This window comes from Gossypium hirsutum, chromosome A11, assembly GCF_007990345.1.
Source record: "Gossypium hirsutum isolate 1008001.06 chromosome A11, Gossypium_hirsutum_v2.1, whole genome shotgun sequence".
NCBI lineage: Eukaryota > Viridiplantae > Streptophyta > Magnoliopsida > Malvales > Malvaceae > Gossypium > Gossypium hirsutum.
This window is the reverse complement of record NC_053434.1, coordinates 52,377,818-52,385,982: the sequence shown is the minus strand read 5'-3', so window position 1 is coordinate 52,385,982 and position 8,165 is coordinate 52,377,818. Positions and strand designations below refer to the sequence as shown.

At 38.1% G+C, this 8,165-nt stretch overlaps 1 non-coding gene across 1 annotated transcript; it reads left to right on the top strand.

Annotated features, from left to right (window-relative positions):
• Positions 1-5,377: 5,377 nt before the first annotated feature.
• On the top strand, positions 5,378-5,484 carry LOC121210579 (small nucleolar RNA R71). Its single transcript, XR_005905694.1, has one exon. It is a non-coding gene; the product is annotated as a small nucleolar RNA R71 (small nucleolar RNA).
• Positions 5,485-8,165: the final 2,681 nt, after the last annotated feature.

Here is an 8,165-nt window from a genome sequence, read left to right as displayed (position 1 = left end):
AGGTTATCTATAAAAAATAAAACATATCAAATCTCGACAAAAATAGGGATCAAATTAATTTAGGGGATTTCAACAATAATGGGTTAAGGGTTAATGTTAAGGGTAAATCAATGAATGGGTTTTTAGGCTCAAGGGGTGCACTAAGGGTTAATTGTGAAGGTAGGCTTTTATGAAGTGAATGGGTTAAACCTAAGTGCCTTTACCATCTCGACATATCAAATCACATGCTGTGGTCTTGAATGCATAATCAAGCAAGTTCTAGAATGACAATTCAATATTGATGTACTCAAAGCAACAATAAAAGTGAGCATGAAAGAAATAGTAGATGCTCTAAAGGCTCAAGATCTCACAAAAATTATGGCCTTTTGATGTTTAAACCTGTGAACTTCAACTCAAGATAATACCTAGACTTGGGAAACAACCTAAAAATTTTTAAAACTCAAAAACCAACTTATCATGCTTGATTCTCTAATTCCTTAAAGTTTAAACCATCAATGCATGAATGCCTATGTTTTAAATCAAGGCATATCAATAAAGATCATAAATTAATAAAAATTCATTCTAATACTGATATGAGAAGATCACATGAGAAGAAGACAAAATTCAGGGATTTTTCTGATAAAGATATAAACAACCCCCCACACTTAAGATGTACATTGCCCTCAATGTGCAAAGTTAGATTTACGATGATATAGTTATAAGATTATAAGATAGGGAGAGAAATGAAACTTTCTGAATGATGAATGGACTCCTTGAATTGGAGTTATGGAGAATAATCGACCAAGGCCCTGATAAGAGTGGAGGAGGATACTCCCGTGGTGGTAGAGGTTCTTTAGTCTATAAGTCCTGTGCCAAAAGAAAATTATATCTGGTAGTAGTTATGGTCATGGTCGAGTAGGACATGGCAGTCATGGAAAACCTTTTCCAGTGGTGTTTCAAATTCCTAAGTGATGATGAGCTTTGGAGCTCTTTATAACTATAATAAAGTCAAGAACTATTTAGGAAATATAAGGAAGCATAATTACTCGTAATGAAATAGCCAAAACTATAAATTGGTCAATAAAAATTATAAAACCTACAAATGAAATAATATTAAAGGAAAATAAAATAAAAAGTACTTAAAAAAGATAAATAAAGAAAAAAGTGAAAATAATAAATAATAAATAAAAAGTTCTTAAACACTGTCATCCTCGGATGGTTCGCAAGGTGGTGGTGGCGATGAGATGTGAAGATGCTGACAAATCTGATGTAAAGTAGCATCAATGTGATCAAAGCACTGAAAACACTGCTGCTCAAGTCGAGTAAGGCGCTCAGAGATGTCAGAGTATGAAGCCGCCGCATAAACTGGATGATGGATGGGCAGTGGCTGAGATGGTGGGTCCTCATGTTGTGGAGGGACATCATCAGTAATGTCCTCTGGGTCCTCCTCCTCGGCAGACTGGACCAGGCGGTATTGGGGAGGGTCCACTCCACGTTGTCGCTCGATCATCCTCATATTAAGCATGCTTGAGATGTCCTATGGGGACATCTGGCCCATAAAGGTGAGAGAGGATGATTGTGCTGCTGTGTTGAGGATCCCGAAGTACCATGCCAGTCTAGACACACAGGGGCCAATGGAGATGACTCCTCTGCTTTGCCGCTCCGTTTGATGATGAATGGTGAGGGAAAAGAAGTAGGCAAGGTCGAAGGCGTGTCCGTTCGCTATACTCCATAAAAAGTAGGTGTCGTGAGTTTTGATGACGCCAATGCTCTTGCCTCGCCCTGTCAGAGTGTGGGCCAAGATGGTGTGTAAGTACCTTGGGGATGGGGTGAGGGCCGATGCCTTGGAGCGACTAGGGTCGTAGGTCACCGGAGCAGGGACGAGGGCCTCCAACAGTTAGAGGAAGACAAGTGTCTATAGAGATGGAGTGTGTCAAAATCATCGTCGTCCATGAACTCCTCCGTATAGAGCCCTAAAGCAACGCCAAACTCAGGTACGCTCAACTGGTGGACTAAACCACAGAGACAAAACTGGACAGTTCCTGGATCATCGAAATCCATCATAACTACTTGGAGGTGGAAGGTCGAACAGAGTTTGAGTGTGAGCTCAAGGTACGTCGGCTCGACGATCTCAAAGAACATCCCCTACGATTCAGTCGTCAGGAGGACTCAGACCGCGTCAGCCAGTTGGATTTGTTCAAGTGTAGCCCAGTCAATACAGCGTCCCGCACCTAGGGGTCGGTCCCGTAGTACTTGAAAAAGTTCCTCCTATGGTCCCAGTGGGAATTGGAGGAATGGGTGCCTGATTTCAGCGGTAGGACCCGAGGATGAGATTGCTCATTTCCTCTTATTCGAGAAGGGTACAGCGGTTTTCTTACCGCGTGAATTTGACATAGTATCTGCAATGAACACATGAAGTTACAGGAATAAACTGCACGAATGGAAAAACATGCAAGTATGTTAAAACTAAATACTAATATTTCATGGGATTTTTCTGACTAAAGGTAAAATCTATTGAAAAACAACCAAGTCCTAATAGATATATCAAATCATTATTATGAATATAAATACGAGAATGATGCTAAGGGGAATAACTAGTGGATGCATGCATATGAGAATGATAATGAATGGAGGTTTCATAAAAAATGGCAAAGAACTATCATTAGAACTATGAAGATAATAGTTAAATAAAACAGGAATAGATCATAAATTTGGAAAAAAGGAATGAAGATAATAAAGAGAAAAGCATGAACAAACGCAATAGGTTGGTGGAGGGAGGAGTTAGTCGTCTGAGGAGAGCTGTCGGTCGGCCATGGGTGTGGAGTGAGAGCGTGTGAGGAGGTGCAGCAGCTAGGGTTACGAATTTTGGGGAAGGGGGATGATGAATAGTGAGACATTTATATAGATTTTGGGGCACATGGCTGTGGGATATGCCCGTGTACCCTTATTTTAGCCCGTGTGTTTGGCGATTTCAAATTTGGGTGCATCTGAAATTTGTCCCACGCCCGTGTTCTTTGGGCGTTTCGATGCATACAGCCGTGTCGTACGGTCGTGTTCTGTTTCATTCACTTCTCCCATGCCCGTGTGTATAGGCACACGCCCGTATTGTTTTATCAGTCTTGAGCACAGGTGGTGGGCACGGGCGTGTCACACACCCTTGTTGTTTTGACAGACTCGTCCACGGCCACATTACACGGCTGTAACAACTTACCGCATCTCGTGTTGGGGAAAAAGTTTGCCCTATTTATCGCACGGCCTTGTCTACGCCCGTAGTGTGAGCAGGGCCTAAGGCACGCCTGTGTGCCTGGCCGTGTGGATTAGAAACCTGTGGCCAAGTACTCAGTTAGTGATTAAATGTTAAAAACTAAAAATTAAAGAAGTTAACACTGTTAGTGCTCGGGTTGCCTCTCGAGAAGCACTTATTTAGAGTCTAAGCTCGACTTACCTCCCTTTTGCATGGTCATGGTGGCGCGAAGAGTTTACACTCCTCGTTCCTGCTATCAATTTCGTCAAAATAAGGTTTTAGACGGGTACTATTTACCTTAAAAGTGCCAAATTTGGGATGAATTACCTTGACTGTACCGTATGGAAAAATGCTGAGTACCGTAAGAGGGATTGCTCCGTTAGGTTCAGGAGTGGCAATATGAGGGTATGCTGTATCTAGTAGTACTTTATCTCCAACCTTAAGTTGATTTGGTGAAATATTGAGCTCGTCATGGCATGGTTTTGGTTTATTGTGTGGCCTTGGTTTATGTGTTCGCCATTCATCTAGTTCCTCGATTTGTAGCATTTGTTCTTCATAGATGGGTTCTATGTTGTTACTTGAACAAGGCTCATGTGTGCTCTTCGAACCTGTTTTCTGCACAGAGGGTTTCACCACATGATCAGTACTAGTAGTATGATTGATGTAATCACCTTTGATTTTTGAGGTTTTACTCGAATTACGATCTTGAAGAGTGATTGTTTCATCACCCATATAAAGTGTGAGTTCACCTGTACCAACATCAATTATCGTTCTAGCAGTTGCTAAAAACGGCCTCCCTAAAATTAAAGGCACGTTACTATCCTCCTCTATGTGTAGAATAATGAAATCAATTGGAAATATAAATTTTCAATTTTAATGAGTACATTTTCAATAATACCCCTAGGAAATCTGATTGTTTTATCTGCTAATTGAATGCTCATCCTAGTTTGTTTGGGTTTCCCAAGACCTAGTTGCTTAAACATTTTGTAAGGCATGACATTGATACTGGCCCCTAAATTAGCCAATGCATTATTAACATCTAAGCTACCAATTAAACAAGGAATCGTAAAAATCCCTGGGTCTTTCAATTTGTTGGCCATCTTATTCTGTAGAATGGCTGAGCAAACTGCATTTATCTCTACATGCGACGCCTCGTCTAACTTCCGCTTATTTTCTAAAAGCTCCTTTAAAAAGTTGACTGCGATTAGCGTCTGTGAAAGTGCTTCAATAAATAGTAAGTTAATATGTAATTTCTTTAATAGTTTAAGGAATTTACCGAATTGTTCGTTTGAGTGGTCTTTCCTTGTCGCATTGGGCTATGGTACATGTGGTTTGTACTCTTTACTTACCTATTTTTGGTCATTGTGGTCCATCTCACCTTTACCTTTATTTACCACAGTTTCTTGCCTCGGTTCTGGTTCAGGTGAAACTAACCCTTCCTCATCTTGAACGATAATCACATTGAGCTGCTCTTTTGGGTTAGATTCAGTGTTATTCGGTAGGCTACCTTGTGATCGTTCAGATATCAATTTAGTGAGCTGGCCTATCTGAGTTTCGAGCCCTTGGATCTATGCTTGTTGATTCTTAAGTGCTGTCTCAGTATTCTGAAAACGAGTTTCTGACACCGAGATGAATTTTGTTAGCATCTCCTCAAGGTTTGGCTTTTTGTCTTGTTGGTAAGGTGGTGGTGGTCTTTGATTCCCTTGACCTCCCCATGAGAAATTTGGGTGGTTCCTCCATCCTGCATTGTAAGTATTGCTATAGGGATTATTTTGAGGTCAAGGATTATTACCCATATAATTTAATTTCTCATAAGGTGGGTATTCTGAATTGCTCGTTCCTCTTTCACTTGCATTGCATTGCATTACTGGGTGAACCTGTGAAGAACCAAGAAAACCGTCAATTTTTGTAATCAGAAGTTCTACTTGATTAGAGAGCTTGGTGACCAAACCAACGTTAAAAACGTCGGCTACTTTCGTTGGCTTTGTCCTCATGACTTGCCACTGATAATTATTCAATGACATCTCTTCTATAATTTCATAAGCATCCTCAGGTGTCTTATTATTGATAGTCCCACCAGCGGCTGTGTCAACCATTCGTCTAGTCGAAGGATTCCGTCCATTCTGAAAAGTTTGGACCTGTAGCCAGAGTGGTAACCCATGGTGAGGGCACCTTCTCAACAGGTCCTTGTATCTCTCCAATGCATCATATAGTGTTTCTAAATTCATCTGCACAAAAGAAAAGATATCATTCCTTAATTTAGCCATTTTAGCCGGCGAAAAATATTTGAGTAAAAACTTCTCGGTCATTTGCTCTCAAGTAGTGATTGACCCTCGTGATAACGAGTTCAACCACTGTTTAGCTTTGTTCCTCAATGAAAAGGAAAACAACCGAAGGCGAATGACATCATCAGAAACACCATTGATTTTAAATGTGTCGCAAAACTCTAGAAAATTTGCCAAGTGATTGTTTGGATCCTCATCCTGCAAACCATCTAACTGAACAAATTGCTATATCATTTGAATCGTGTTAGGTTTCAGTTCAAAATTATCTGCAGCAATAGCAGGCCTAACTATACTTGACTCAGTTCCTGTTAAATTCGGTTTAGCATAATCATACACAGTGCGTGGAGCATGATTCTGATTTACTAGATTAGCAGCAATCGCAGGAGGTAGCGGATTTTCTTGATTTTCAGCCATCTCCTCGGTTGTGGTTTGAATATCGCCCTCTTGCTCTTCTTCTGTGTATCTTAAGCTTCGCCTTATTTCTCTTCGGTTTCTACAAGCTGTGCGATTGATCTCACTATCAAAAAGTAATGGTCCTGACAGGTTTCTTCTGGTCATAAACTCGAAAAACCTGTCAGAAAATAAAAGAAAAGTTAGAAAAGTGGAATTAAACTAAACTAAAAAATAAATTGCAATAAAAGTTGTAACATCCTGATTTTGGGTTTAGTCAAAATAGTGGTTTCGGGACCACAAATTCGACGAGGAAAATTTCATTTTGTTATTTTTTTATAGTCTACGATTTCACGGAATGATTTCGTGAAAATTTCGTTCAAAAATTTCGACGTTTGGGCACTCAATTTTGTCAAAAGGACTAAATTGTAAAAAGTGCAAAAGTTGAGTTTTACATGTTAGAAGTGTTTAATTGTTATAAGTTTTTAAATCAAAGGTCCTTAAATTTTAATTAGACCATTTTGAAGTTTGTGGACAAAAATTGGACGTGGATAGAATTTTTTTGAAAGTTTAGTAGTAAGGGCATTTTGGTCATTTGTATATTAAATGAAATAAAATGGGAAAAATAACACAAAATGGTCATCTTCTCCATATGGAGGCCGAAATTAGCATGGGGGAAGCCATGGATATGGTTTTCAAGCTTTCCAAGCTCAATAGTAAGTCCATTCTAGCCCCGTTTTTCAAGTTCTTTACGTTTTTGGAATCCCAGTAACTTGATTAAGCTTATGCTAGCAATAATTCAACCTAGGGTTCGTATTTGGAAAAATACCCATAGGTGAAATTTGTGTATTTTGGTGTTTTATGATAGAATATGAGGTTTTAAATTATGTCAGACAACTTGTGCTACTCGGTTTTAAGTGGAAACGAGTAAAAGGGCTTAATTGGTAAAAATACCTAATAGTCATAAGTGCATGTTAGAGTGAGAATTTGATGTTGTCATAGAAGGGAAAATGATCAGCATGTCATAAAACATAAGAATAGGGGATGAAGTTTAATTCCCGAGCCTAGGGGCTAAAGTGTAATTATGCAAAAGTTTAGGGGTAAAATGGTAATTTTTCCAAAGTTCGTATTAAAGGCTGTTTTGATGAATGTATGTATTAAATAAATTAATTTGGTATTATAGATCAAGAGAAACGAGATTTAAATCGTGATCGAGGGAAAAACAAAGTTTATAAGGAATAGGCTCGATTGCTAATATTTTGTATCGAGGTAAGTTCATATGATAATAATAATGCAATGTTATGTTTGAATTATATTTCTTACTATTATTGCATATATTTTATGATTTAATATATTGGAAAAGTTGATGGAATAGTGTTTATGATGTGGAAATATGACATGAAAGAATGTTACATGAAATGCAAGAAAATGAAGATACATGACAAGTGATATATGAAATATGTGATATATGTTATGTAAATTCTTTAAAGCTGATTTGATATTTGAGTTGTATCTTATTATACTATGAATGGACAATTGGTACTATGGATAGTGAGATCGACACTTCGAGTAAGTTCGTATATAAATAATTTATCGATTCTTTTTATGTTAATATATTTTGATATCATATGAAATGTGGCTGCCTATCAAATGGTTATTTGATGTAAATTATGAATTTAAATTGATTACGAACAATTTAATAAAATGTTGAAAAGTGAGGAATTTCCCGATTGAACCTTCGGAATAGAAACGATACAAATGAGCTATTATGAGGTCACGTGTGTAGTACTAAGTGCAGGCTACTATGTGTACCGGATAATTGGTTGCATGTGTATTACTAAGTGCAGGCTACTAAGCGTACCAGATAGCTTCGGCTACAAGTGTGGAAATGAGAAAATGTGCAGGCAATTGTGTATCTGTTATTATTCCGATGAGTTCAACGGGAAATCGATTAAGTGAAAATAAATGTGAAAGTGATTATGTGATGAACAAGTGCAAGTATATGTTTATTTAAATTTATGAGCAATATGCTCGATATTTGAGCGAACCTCGGTAAAATGGAATGGATTAAGTGAAATTGTGCAAAAGTGAACTTTAGTAGTAAAACAGTGTTGGACAGTAGCAGTGCATGAATTTGAAAATTTTACCAAAAATTGTGGAAGTTAAATTAAATTTCAAATAAAATATGTAATTAAATTTTATTGAGTCTATTTTCACATAAAAGAAACAGTGGAACCAAAAGAATTCCATATTATGTGATATTTGGA